The 15,002-nt window shown below is 33.5% G+C and overlaps 1 long non-coding RNA gene across 1 annotated transcript in view; it reads right to left on the reverse strand.

Annotated features, from left to right (window-relative positions):
• The window catches only part of LOC135842361 (uncharacterized), a 239,249-nt gene that overhangs the window by 88,113 nt on the left and 136,134 nt on the right, over positions 1 to 15,002 (reverse strand). The gene's annotated exons all lie outside the window — the stretch shown is intronic.

A 15,002-nucleotide genomic window follows, 5' to 3' on the forward strand; every position in this document is an offset into this window, starting at 1 on the left:
ACCTTGCGATGGTCATTTTTTTACTCATTTTTAGCAGTTTTTGTATGTCGTTGAGTTTTCAACCTTCGCAAAACATACTTTTAAAAGTAGGTAATAACAACCCAAGTACCTAATTATTGATAGAAGATTGATCAGAGTTGGTAAAAACATTTATGGTTTAGGTGGGGGCGGAGACACTGTAAGGATGTTCGAGTCATATGAAAATGACACCAACATTATGAAAACAGCTCAACATTCAATATAGTGAAAATTAAGTTGGGGGCAGAGGCAAAAATTGGGGTGTGGCCAGAGTCACTGGAGGGGTGTGGATGAGGATAATATAAAATTGGACTCCATGTTCGTGTTCGGGGGGAGGGGGGGTTGATTCATATGGAAACGACACCTCGTTTACCAAAAACAATAATTTACACCAGAATCAATTTTTCCCCTCTGTAAGTTTTTTCAATTTTTGACCACGGACCTCAAATTTTTTTTTGAAAAAAATATATGTTTTTTAGGGTTCAAAAACACACTTAAAAATGCTATTCCCATTTTTGTGCCGAATCATGGTCATCGCTAAAACGGGTAAACAAAGATAAAAACCACCATTTTGAGGGGAAAATATGGGTGGAGGGGGGGTGAAATTTTTTGTGGGGTCTTATGGATGTTTACAACATACCAAAATATTAAAAAAATCGGTTCTCATGGGGCTGAGAAAAAATTTTTTATTGTAATTTCAGAAAAGGGGGGTTTCTCAAAAACAGGGTGGTCTGGAGGTCAGGGGGTCTGAAACTTTCCTGACGGAAGGTGCTCAAGAGTACCCACCTTCCATGCAAATATCAACCCTGAAGCTCTCGGGGGAAAATTCGCCACACTTATCCACCTATAATAGCCTTTGAATTCAACGCATGTATTGAGTACCTACCTTTACCTACGGCTACATGTAGTTATCCAATCTAAGAATTCTTTGGTCTGTGGTAATTATTTTTCCTGTCACTTACGCCTCTTACTTTTGTCGTGCATTCGCCTTTTTTTTGTCGTAACGATAAATCATACCCATTTAAAAACTGAATTCTTGAAGGAAACCTCAGCCCTTCTCCTTTTCCCTCCTCCCTAAAAAAATCAATTCCTTATTCCGGAATAGTTCAAATTGAAAAAAAACACATGGCCGTTCTACATACCTAATTATTTACTCAACTCTCAAAAATTCCAAATGTGGGGAAATTGACTTCTTGTAAAAAAAATACCTAGGTACCCAATAATTTACTTCTTGAATAATAAATTTTTGAAAACTTTGGCCCTCGCTTGGCTCAGACCTGTTGGGTTTTCTTTTGCAAACCCAAACTTTCTAAAAATCTATTACATATTAATTACATTCAAAAAATGTTCAAATCAGAAAATGAACTTTTTTGCGTAAAATATAATGAATTTTCGAAAGCTTTTGCCCTCACTCTATTAATTAACGCCAGTTTGATTTTTTTCTTTTTCAAAGTTGGAATTTCTAAAAAAAAAAAAAAGTATCATTTAAATTAAAAAGTTTTGAAGCTAAAAAAAAAACAAACTCCACATATAAAAATATATTGCTTTTTCACCCGTCAAAATACAAATTTTCGAGAGCTTTCCCCTCAGTTCGTTAGGGCATGTTTGCTTTTCTTTTTCGAAGTTGGAATTTCTGAAAAAAACATCATTTAAATTCTCAAATTTTGGAACCAAAAAAATAATGTCAACTGATGAAATTATTTTCTCATCTTTCGTTTTATTTCGCAAAATTGGTATATTTTTCTCATATCGGTCGGCAAATTTTCGGTTACCCCCCCCTTCCCTCCCTCCAAACAAAACGTTTTCGCCCCCGTTTATGGTATTTATACTATTCCTTTTCTTATTATCTGTAAAAGACTGCTTTCAAAATTCTTCTAACACGATACTGAAAACCCACTATAAGATGTTCAATCAGTGCAGCGGCGGCGGCAGAACATCTAGCGCAACAAATATGTAGTCGTTCTAATTACTCAGCTATAGTAGGTTTATAAAGATCAAAGGTACAAGGAAAAAAAATAACTTACGGTTTTGCATAAAATATGTGAAAAAGTAAGAAATATATAAAAGGGGTACTGAACTAGTAAAACCATCAATTGTACATATAAATAAAATGCTTACAGTATATCGCCTTAATAAAAGAAATACTATGACGCCTATTCGTTTTGTGTGTGTATATGTGATTTACAGTAACATTTCTGTTCTGGTGATGAATATCTAACACTGAATTATGTGTCGCGTATATCACGTATACGTACATTATGCGCAGTATAACATATAAATGCATTAGATATGTTTCACTTTATAAATTCTATTATTCTATTTGCATAACATGACAATTCTATTGTCTGTAAAGTGCTGAAATCATCGATGCTGCAGTGGATTACGTTGTATTTTAATATTTATACGGTGCTGGTTGTTCATTATTGTTATAGTATAGAGATTTTCATTCAATTAGTTTGCCAGTTATTCATAAATTTAGTCAAAACAAACGAACCGGTTTCGGGTTAATATAACGTCAGCCAGTTTGCATTTCACGTCTGCGCGATTTTGCCCTTTCGTTCGGGTAGGTAATCGTAACTAATTGTTTTTTTTTTTAGGCGGCCTCCTCAGTCCTCATCTGTACTGTACCATCCATATAGGTGCACAGTACTAGGTATAGGTAAGATACGTTAATTCGTCGAAAAAAATAACTGCATGCATACCGAAGTCCCATATAGTTGAGCGTCTGCCTCCTCCACTGAACAGATATCTACTCTTAATTAAAAAAAGATCCGCTGGCAATTTCACTGATATGATAGTAAACACGTGAACTCTACACTTGATAAATTACCGTCTGACAGTTTAGCCGCGTTTTTAGGATATTTTTTTCCTGCCATCGTACCACGTTCTGCCAGTCAGAATGCAAAAAAAAAACGCTCATATAGGCTCGTCGTCTGCAGAACACACCGTGTATAGAGACAAGAGCTTACCTAAGAGTACAAAATATGTCATTCAAAGTAAAAAAAAAATTGATTACGAAAAAAACCACAAAGTAACGGTCACCCACACTCGTTATCAATCACCGACGGTTTTGAATAGAAGATTTCTACTTTCTCGTAGGATTTGGTGTTTTTTTTCTTTTTTTTCACTCTTTTTTTGTGTATAGGTATTTCATTTAGTAAAACATACTGTCCAATTTACTTATACTTAGAACGTACCTGGAAGTATGTTGAAATTAACCCACGTGGGTTTAAAGCATTTTAATCTTATATATTTTGAAATTTAATATAATTATCATTAGTTGATAAATGCGATCTCGTGTCGTATCTGTGATCATTCTTATGGTACTTACTATTTGGAAAACGGAGTGAAAAATTTCTATGACCAAACCTGTTCGGATAAATTGACGGTGTGTTTTTCACGTATCATAATTCATATCCGATATGAAGAGGATTTTATGATTGATAAAGTTCATCAATTACACGAACACACAAGCACAATGTATTTGGTTGAAAAATTTTCATCGTTAGGTGATTCCGGTGGCCTTGACAAATTACGGTTTTTGAATATTTTTCATTTTTATAGCGCGGGAGGAGTAGAAGGTTATGAATTATTTTCAAATACCTAGTAAAAACCGACAAGTGAACATCAACAAACTGTATGATTAATTTAATTTTCAGATATTCGTATAATTTGCCCATTTGTGCATAATTCGGCTGATATCATATGTATACTTTTGAGTGAGGGAGTACTGCTAATAAAGATGTGATATGAGTTCGAATTTTGAGATTTTTCTATCAGGATCCATTTTATAAGGAAACGAAATTGAAAAATAACTGTATTAAAAATGTTACAGCTGTATTTTTAATCAACTTGAAACTTTAAAATCGCAGAAGTTGAGAAATAGCCTCTAAATTTGAAACAGTGAAATTTCACTGCTTAGCAGTCACGGCATTTTGCCTTTTTAAAAACAGTAGTTTTTTGTTTTTTTCCTATCAAAAAACTGAAATAAAGAAAAATAAAATGAAAATGTTCAAAAACTTTAAATTTTAATCATTTTTATAGAAAATATAAAATTCCTGAAAAAAATGAAAATATTCTTATATAAATACTCAGAATATCTAAGTATTTAAAAAAGTCTCTTAAATACATTAAACTGCTCTCATTATTAATTTTTTCTCTGCCTAAAACCTAAAATTCTTCCCATGACAAAGTCTTTCTGTACAAATCTCTTCCTCTAAAGAATTCTTCTCTCATAAAACTCCAATAAGGTACCGACGCTAATCAGGGTCCCACTGAATTTTGAAAACTTGGAAGAAAATCGATCGACAAACTCTAGAAAATATTCCATACTTTCAAAGACATCAAAAAAATCACCAATTTCAGATATTTGGGTAAAAACATGTTTCTATGTCAGACTTTTAAGAACTTGAGGACAAAGCGTAGTCAATATAAAGTAAGTAGGTAATTTGATTTTACAATATTTTGTTCTAATTTCAAGAAGTTGGAAAAAATGTACAAAAATTCTTGATAATATTATGTCATGTCAGACTTTTATGAACTTTGAAAAAAAAACACCAATTCCTCAACTTTCTTGAGCAAAAAACATATCCATGATTTAGAATTTTCTCAAGAGGAAAAGCTTTACTCCCATTTTTTACACACTTTAATAATTTTTTGAAATTTTTTTTTGAAATTTTTTCCACAGAAACTAGCATTCTGTATTGGCGGATCGAGGAATACTTTGTGGAGGGGGAGGGGGTGTATTTGGGCAAATTTTGACATAGAAATGGCAATTTTTCAAAAACAATTTATGAACTCGAATTTATTCTATTTATTTTGAATTTCAGACACCAACTTTGTTTTTTTTTTTTTTGAAATTGGAATCATTTAAAAGACTATTTTGAAGAATTCTTACGCAAACATGAGAAATTTTTGGGTGAATTGGATTTTTTTCAACTTATATGTAAGCTTCCCAAAAAGACCACACATCTACGTAATTTTGAGCATTTTTGAACGCGAGCGGACTGGCCTATGAAGTTATCCCGCTATTGCCAGGGGTCCTGAGACACCAAGGGGTCCCCAGGGTCCCGTGTTAAACCAAAAAATCACTAGTTTCACTTTTTTTCGCAAGCTTTTGCCCTCAGTTCGCTCGAGCCTGTTTACTTGTCTTTTATTTCAAAATTGAAATTTTCAATTACCTATTAGGTATTTAAATTCTGAAATTGTTGAGTCAAAAAAATACAACTCAACACAAAGAAACATTGTATTTTGCTTCTTGAAACACCAAATTTTGAAACCTTTTGCCTTAGCATTGACTTTGCTTTGGCCTCTGTGTTTTTTTTTTTCAAATTGAACTTTTAAAAAAATCCATCATCCAAATTTTTAAAAATTTTTAAACCAAACAAAATACGTAATACTTTCACCTAAAAATCGTTCTTTTTTTACTTCTCGAAACAAACTTTCGCCCTCGCTTTGCTCAGGCCTGCTTGCTTTTCATTTTTAAAATTGAAATTTTTAAAAACTCAACACTCAAATTCTAAAATTTTGCAGCCAAAAATGAACAAATTTTTAAAAAACCACATTGTTGTTTACCTCTTGAAAAACAAATTTTCGGACGCTTCAGTCCTCGCTTCACTCAGACCAATTTCTATCTCTTTTCTGCTGAACAAAAAAATTTCATATTTCAAGCTTCCATACATTCAAAACGGAAAATAACAATTTTTTAAAATAAGCCTCAATGGGAGTATCAATTGGTAAAGGAGGAGTATCGATAAGGCCATTTTTTGGCACCAGACAGTTATCGACTCAACCACTCTTAAAATGTTGTAATAAATGTCCCAAATACGAATCAGTGGTTAGTTAACCCAAAATGACCATTTTTTGGGCTCCAAGGGTTCCCAAAGTTGTGAATAAAAAAAGAACTTTGGGAACTACTGACAATTATTTTCAAAAACTTTTTTAGCGTAAAATATCTGTTTGAACCTGATAAACATTATACGGGGCAATTTTTCTATTTTCGACCTTCGGGGGTAGAAATTGGCCGGGTTTTAATTTTTGGAAAATTTAGAAACCACCATTTTGAACCTACCCCCTTGAACCCCGCTAAAAAGCTTTTTACAGTTTATTAGTATTTAAAAGACCTCCATCCTACCAAATTTTGACCTCAATAAAATTTTGCGCTGGTACTCAAAAATCCAATTTTCCGATTTTTGGTAATTTTGATATTTTGGGAACCCCTGGAGAACTGGAAACCTGCGATTTGTGCCAAACGTAACCTTTTGAGGCGTATATTCAACTATCTAGGTGAAAAAGTTTAATTAAGCTCCCTGTACATTCGTAATTTTGAAGCCTGTTTTTAGAGCCCCCCACTTTGGGCACCCCTAAAAATGGCGTTTATGCATATTTTTCAAAATAAATTGAAGAATTTCCATTTGAAACACACTATCAAATGCCTGATAATTTTTCAATTGATTTTTACTGTAACTTTCATATTTGAGCCATTTTGTGCCGAATTCTGAGATTTTTACTCTTCCAAAAAACGCTAAAGTCACATTTTCACGATTTCAAAGAAGTAAAATCTCAGAATTTGGCCCAAAATAGCTCAATTTTGAAAGTTACAGGTGAAATCGAATGAAAAATTATCCTGCTCTTGCTATAGTGTGTTTCAAATGTAAATTCTTCAATTTATTTGAAAAAATATGCATAAACGCCTTTTTCAGGGGTGCGCAAAGTGGAGGGCTCTAAAAAAAAGATTCAAAATTACGGATTTAAGGGTAGCTTAATTGAACTTTTTCACCTAGTTAATTGAATATATGCCTCAAAACGTTACGTTTGGCACAAATCGCAGGTTTCCAGTTCTCCAGGGGTTCCCAAAATATCAAAATTACCAAAAATCGGAAAATTGGATTTTTGAGTACCAGCGCAAAATTTTATTAAGGTCAAAATTTGGTAGGATGGAGGTCTTTTGAATACTAATAAACTGTAAAAAGCTTTTTAGCGGGGTTCAAGGGGGTAGGTTCAAAATAGTGGTTCCAAAATTTTCCAAAAATTGAAACTCCCCCTCCCCCCATTTCTACCCCCGAAGGTCGAAAATAGAAAAATTGCCCCGTATAATGTTTATCAGGTTCAAACAGATATTTTACGCTAAAAAAGGTTTTGAAAATAATACTCAGTGATTCCAAAAATAATTTTTTTATTCGCAACTTTAGGGACCCCTGGAGCCCAAAAAATAGTCGTTTTGGGTTAACTAACCACGGGTTCGCATTTGGGGTATTTATTAAAACATTTCAAGAGTGGTTCAGTCGATAACTGTCTGGTGCCAAAAAATGCCCTTATCGATCGATACTCCTCCTTTGTCATTTCATCTACTATTTCATTTTAAAAACTCGTCATTTTATAAAAAGCAAAAAAAATAAATCGCACAACTATAGAATTCAAGTATCCAAACTTCAGAAAAAAACATGAGGAGGAAGATCCTGAAGAAGAAGGGATAAAATTTTGAGCGTCCCATTTGGGGCATTCGCCAAGGGCCCCCAACCCACCCAGTCCGCGTCTGTATTTTGAGGCTATTTTGGTCAAATTCGCCGATGTGAAACAAAATTTGATTTTTTTTTCAAATTTTCAGATTTTGAATAAAATTTTAACAATTTAGTTATGCATCCGAAATCCGCTAGGTAACTTTACCTATCACAAGATTTTTATAATTTTTCCTAAACTTGTACATTTTTGGACACTTGCCTCTCAAACAGAATCTTGTTACTAATGTTGATGAGGAACTAATTATCTACCGAGCAATATCACGAGTATACAGAGCCTGACAAATCGCACTTTCAAGACCGAGCGAGCATTATACTGTATCTGCTAAAAATAGAACTCCGTAGAATTCTGCAATAAACCTCGAACACGACTAAACATTTTTTTCTCCAATAGTGAAAATATCTGTCGACAAAAGTGGAATTTACTCAACCGACGAAAGACTAATTATCGAGCAATACCCAGCCAAAGAGCAATAGCAATCACATGCACTTTCAATCTCAAACATCGAAACGATTCAACTCTCGCTACATATAAAAACAAAACATTACATGGCATCGTATACGTATAGAATAGAATGCCAGCAGAGAGACGTTGTTGTTGATACGATTAAACCGAAAGTGAACTCTGTTACGATTACGATGATCCCATCAATTAAATTACACTACTTGAGCGCTATAGAGAAAAGAAATCACCGGCTGCGGCACCGAAATGATTATACGGAAGACGCGCAGAGTAGCTCGTATAAATAAAAACACCTTCTGGTACACAACATAGCGCACATCTATCTGTATCTATCTACTCTATACCTATAGTATGTATGTACATGAGCAAAGCACATACACATAGGTGTACTGTATAGTAATGTATAGGCATGTGTCGTAAATCGGCACGAACCAGTTCAACACCAACGTACCGAGCTCTATACTACAATAATAAAATTCTCACGACGATGCGCGAAACTACGTTAAATTTGGCCGATCTCCAAAAAAACTCTTCGACTTTTTGATACAGTTGGAAATAATTAAATTTCTTTATGGTTTTATAATGCGATATATAGATACAAAAGAGAAAAGTGTATAAAGGTAAACGTTCAAAGAGACAATAAGGCAGCGAAGAAGAGAAATCTTGATAAATACTCAAAGAGAAGAAGGAAGCAGGAAAAAAAATTCAAACAACTCGCACCGAGTCACGCGAATCTTAAATATTCTAGGAATAATTTTTTAGCAGTATAAGAAGAAATTTACCGTTCGGATTTTTATTATTGTCTCAAGTCGATATATAGCTTAGATGGCTGCTGCGGAGGAGGATGCAGCGGAGTAAAGCACTCCATTATCGATATCATTTGATGAGTTCAGTATATAGGTATAGGTACATGAGGAAGGAGGAAGAAATCAATTGGAATCGTTACTATTACGTTGGTTGTTCTGCTACACAAATGAATACTAAAAATGTAAAATCTGGAATAATAGCTCGTATATAAAATAAAAAACAAATAATAAACGCTGTGCAATGTAAACTTTTGCTGCTAACTTGCTAAGGCAAATAGTAGTAATATAAATTTAACTATTATTGTTATTACCTAGCTTATTATTATTATAGATAGAATGATAATATTATATACCTATACTCTTGTAGATAAAATGGCAGCATCTCCCATCTCGAGAGAGACAGAGAGAGAGAGAGAAAGAAGAAGACGTGTAGGCGGATTTAATAGTAAATTAGTGACCATTTGCCCCAGAGAGAAATCGTAGCCAATGTGGTAAAATAATCGTTCAATATTTTCTATATTTCTCATTACTCCAATAAATACCATTTATTTATGTCGATGACTTCTTCGGCGGTATAATACGCTTTGGCCAAGCTACGACCATCGTCAATACGACGATTCATCGGTTGCTGGATGTTATTACTTCTTTATCTTTGTATACATTTTGTCGGCCAATGATCGTAAATCAAAGGGGTAGTAAAGTGCGCCACGGTTGTATGATTTTTTTACCTTTATTTTTTTATTACGAAACGATGAACCAGTTATCGGTTCGTCGATCGGTAACAGTTTGTTTTTAACTAAATGTAGGGCAAATGCAAAGGTCACGGATAATTTTCAATCTCGATAAAGTCATTTTTCTTATAACAATACATAGCACTCGAATCTTCGCGTACCTAAATCACTATATAGCCAGGTAAATAGATACTACTACGCTACGAGTATATAAGTATTTGAATAAAAAGTTGAGGGGGTAGAGGGAAAAACACTCTGTCATAATTATAATTAAAATTTATCGCCACTTTAAATCTTTACAACGTGTGTTAGGTAATCTGGTCTCTTTGGAGTTGAGTTGATTTAAATGGATTACTGGTTTTGGTTTTAATCGAGGTTAGATTTTCTGACAATGATGGCTGGTCTATAGTCTCATTGCTTTAAAGCTTTTTCGCGATTATGGTCATGTCGTCGTCGTAGTATTGCAAAGTACTCGTCATAAAGTATATAAGCTCATGATGAACCAACTATAGGTACCTAAGCTATGCGATGTACACTTTGACGCGATTAATAATTGCTCGAGAGAAGAGTAAAAAATTTACCACCCTGATCGGACACCATGCTGCTTAAGTGCTACTTCATTTTTCAAGATGTTTGAAATTTTTCAACAATCATCCATCGAACGCGCCCACCTCGTATAGCTGCGTATGTATTTTTAATAGCGCAAAGGACCTGTTTGCATTACGCTGGTTGCTGCTTCTGTGTGCGTACGGCGGCGTGTTAATAAATTCGGTGTTATTGTTCGAAACTATGCCGTTTAGGATAGTTGATCGCATTGCCAGGCATTGTTTTTTAAGGCGAAAAACATCGTCGTAAATTATTCGTCGCGAGTAAACGTGTTTGTGTGTTTTTTAACTTCGCTGGATTTTTTTTTTTAGAATTTATTTTACCACTTTTTTTTTAATTCTCTATTTTGGTAGATGCATGAGGAAAACGTGTGCGGTCGTTGAACACGCGCTGAGATTGAATCAAAATTCATTAATTTTTCCGTCATAATTTTAAAATAATAGCGCACCTACTGCATCGTGAAAGATATCGTATGAGGTGTTTTAGCTCTCATTTATGGTAAGTTAGTAGGTCTGAAGGGTGCCTGTGACGAGATTTGTGTGCTTGGTAGAGTGTTAGTGTGATTTGACCATTATGATCATTGATCACTTCCCTAATTTCTCCTGGTCCTCCTTGAATTCCAGTTGCATTCCAGGTATCCGATTGCACATTAATCGTTCGAAATCATGTTCAGTTATTAATGGAATGGTCAACGAAAAGGCATAAGTGGTGTGAGCTCGATTGATATGGGTAATTCAGGAGTGTTGAAGAAATGCCACCTGGTTTTGACGAGATTGTTGAAGAGCAGGAGGAGTGGGAAATTAATTAGTATGAATGGTTTATTTATACCAAATCACATCATTGGAGTGCTTTTGGGCAAAGGGAGAGGGCAGTCGAGAGAAAAGTTCGAGAAACCCCATACAGAATCAAAAATTGAAGCTTTCCTCCATTAAATGAAAGAAGTTCAATATAAATGTGTACCTACCTATACTTCAGAGTCAGTTTACAGAATCAGGAAGGCCTCTTCGAAAGCTCTCCACTGCCCCCCCCCACACACAAAATTGACAAAATTAAATTTTTCACAGGAAAATTTAAAAAAAATTGAAACCATAAGAAAGTTTATACACAAAGTATTTTCTTAATTTCAATCAGTTTTTCAATAATTTAAAGGTTTTTGTTGGGCGATTGAATTTTCTCATTTTTTCACTACCTTTTTGATTACATTCACTACACTGAAAAAAAAAAAAAAAAACAATAAAAATTACTATTTCAGTATAGTAACCGGATCCAATCCAAAAATAATAGTGATTTTTACTCAGCCAAAAAATACATTTTACCTATAGAATTAGGTAAAATTTATTACTCTCATAGTAAAATTTACTAATCTCATAGTAAAAATCGCAATATTTTTGAATGGGATCCGGTTACTGTATGAAATAGTAAAAATTATCCATAATTTTTTTTTCCGTGTACTTTTTCACTACTCTCGTCCCTCACTACCCATTTTTAAAATCACACTACATTTTCACCACCTGTTAGATACCCTGTATTTTGAAAAAAATAACGCTAAAGTTGATTTGGACGGTTCTTAGATCACTTTTTAGAAAATCTGAAATTTCCAAAATACACCTGAAGGCTCCAGAACATCCTAAAAACCACCTCCAATCGAAGCAGCATATTAAAAATGGGGTACAAAGTAAATTTCATTTCAACGACTCAATTAAGTAAAATGTTGTGGAAATTTCAATTTTCAAAAATCTGCTAGTGTGCTCCAGAACCACCACTCAAAATAGTTCGAAACCGTTTCGAATCAATTAGGAGGGCCGAAAACAGGACGCACACCAAAATTCAGCTCTCTACGGTCTATTTGGTAAATTTTCATTTTTTCCCATTTTAGACCCAAGTTTGATTTTTCAAAAATTCATTAAAAATCAAAATCGTTTGTGAACTCAAAAATTTGATCTACTGTTTCCAAATTAGTATTCGGAAAATCAAATCACCTCAATTCAAACTTGATGGGCAAGAATTCCGTGGTTTTCGAATTTCTTTTCGATTTTCCATTGAAAATAAAAGGTCACAGGTGTAGAAGTGACTTATGTAACTTTTCTCATAAGAATTTTAAAATTACATACCTACTTACTTATTCTCATATGCGAGTTGGTATCCTATCATTTTTGGAAGGGAATTTTGTACTTACCTGAAACAAAGAAAAATTAAGGTGGATCATTTAGTTATAAAATTATTGATCAATCAACAGATATATGAAATAATAATGCTCGAAGGCCTAAGTAAAAATTCTGACGATCTCCATGTTTAATAAAGAGCCAAAAATGAATATTCACAGGTAAAGTATCATAAAAATTGTAAAATTGATTGTGAAAATCACTCAGAAATATCAGAAATTGATAGACCATCAAAAGTCGACCAACATTTGAGAAAATGTCTCATTTGGGTAAAATTTTGCACAGACTGCTTAGATTATTGAAAAATACCAAGAATTAATCGAAAATTCTCAAAATTGAACGACTATTCGTCAAAACTACAGAAAGAGTCATAAAATTTGTCAAATTGACCCCCCCCCCTAGCTTCCTCCCGAATAATTGAAAATTATCAGAAGTTGAATTCATAAACCAAATCTAAACCCTTCTTTCCACGGGTGTAATAGTCCTGCAATTATAAACACCCCAAAAAAAAAAAAAAAATGGTATCCGTAACGGAATTTTTATTTTAAAAAAATCACTACTTTTTTCAACCAAATTTTCAGAAAGCTCTCCACTCGAACACCCCCCCCCCCCCTCCTCCTCCACACACAAAAAAGTTAACAAAGTCAAATTTTTTTTACATAGTTTCAAAGAAGTTGAAATTGGAAGAAAATTTGTATTTTTCAATTTAAATCAAAATTATTTTTAAAAAAGTACAGGTAAGTAAATGAACTCATTAGTGAATTTTTTCATTTTTTACTAGGTACCTTTTTTACTACTTTTTCACTACTTTCACCACCTTTTAGATACCATGATGTCCCATGATGAACCAAAAACTCTAAAATTTGTAAATTGTGTTTAAAATTTTTAAAACCCACTATTTTTCAAAAAAATTCCTCAAAAAATCTCCCCCTCGCTCTTTCTGGCGTATTTCATGAAAAAGTTTATAAAAATTACACTCATGGCAAAAAAATTGAAATTCGTTTATTTTTTGAATTTTTTCGAATTTTAATTTTCTTTATGATGAATTCATCTCATCGAATAAAAGATTTTTTTCAATTTTTTTTAACGTATACGTAAAAATATGAGTAAAATGGGTCCACTTCACCAATCAAAACTTTTTTTTATGTTTTAAATAAAAAAATCGCATTTTTTCGCAAACTTCCAATTTTTTGAAATTGACTTTACGAAATAACGCCATCCCAATTCTTTAACATGTTGTTCAGCATGAAAAGTCATCCATAATACATTTTTTTCCGAATTTTTGAGAGTCGGAACGATATGAAAATTGCGTTTTGAACTATTTGAGCTAATTTTTCGTACGAAAAAAGTGGCAACACTGATTTTTATGATACCACCAAAAAGCCGTTCAAAACCCCTAACTATTGGAAAAAGTTCCATTTCGGTGGGTATTGCGGTTATCGAGTAATCCACTGCTGAAATAGATGATATTTCAAGTTCACATGAAAACTTTGACGCCCCTTTAGCATCCTTTAAAAAAAGGCTAAAGGGCTGCGATTTGCGCCATTGGTCGTCCCTTCGGAAGAGCTTTCCACAGGAAAAATTTCCAAAAGTCACCCCTCTCCCCTTGGCTTATCATTTCTTGGTCGAATTGACGTGGAATGACCCTCATTCTAGAAGGGGAATTCTCCAAAAATAAACTTCGACATTTGATAAATATTGGTTTTCCATTTTTGATGACGAGCTATTTCTATCTATTATTGAACCTGTGCAAACTGCAAATTACGTTCTTATCAGGGCTGTTAAATTACCGTAATTTATTCGCTGGTAAAATACGATGGTAAAATACGGTATTTTACGGTAATTATGGTATTTTACTAATTTGGATATGAAGAGTTATTTTTTGTAGTTTGACTTCGAAGTTCTGAACTTCTGACCTGCCTCTGAAGTAAATTTTCATCTGTTTCAGGTGATATTAAAGATTATAGAAAATTTTCCACGGACATTTTTTGGAAATTTATGGGAAAAATTTTTGGTAACTTTCAAATCATAAATTTCCATGGAAATTTGGAAATTTATGGAAGGAAAGATGGAAAAAAAGTGTTATTTGGGCTTTTTGGTAAATTATGGTAAAATACCGTAAAATACTGTAAAATACCGCCGTAATTTACCAACATAAATTACCTTACAGCCCTGGTTCTAATCAGTCAATGAGATAAATAGGTCAAGAGATGCATGACCAGTAAATTACAGAAATCCAAACGGTCAGAAAATTATTCTAAAGGACATAAAAATTGAAATATACAACACCAAATAAAATTTCAGGAGTTCAATTTCAGCTCTCAATTTCTAGGGAATTTTTAAAAATTCGAACGCTCATTTTTTACAGGTTTGTATGTACGATTTTGGAAATTAATATTTTCATCAAGTACCCCTCCTCAGCTCGACACTACGAGCGATCAATTTAGAAAGTCAAAATTTCATTTTTCTACCTTACTTTGAATTTTTTTTGATCTCCGAGTAAAATGAAAGCGAATTTGAATTTTCAAAAAATCAAAAAAATGAAATCTAGCATTCGAAATTTTTTTGGTAATGTACCTACTTTTCTATGTTCTTTTCTTTCAATTTTTATCGAACAATCCAAAAATTTTACCGCCTGTCGGGATATACCCCCCTTATCAAACCTGTCCACTATGGGAACACAAAACCAGATCTATAAA

The sequence above is a fragment of the Planococcus citri genome, chromosome 1 (genome assembly GCF_950023065.1).
Source record: "Planococcus citri chromosome 1, ihPlaCitr1.1, whole genome shotgun sequence".
Lineage (NCBI taxonomy): Eukaryota > Metazoa > Arthropoda > Insecta > Hemiptera > Pseudococcidae > Planococcus > Planococcus citri.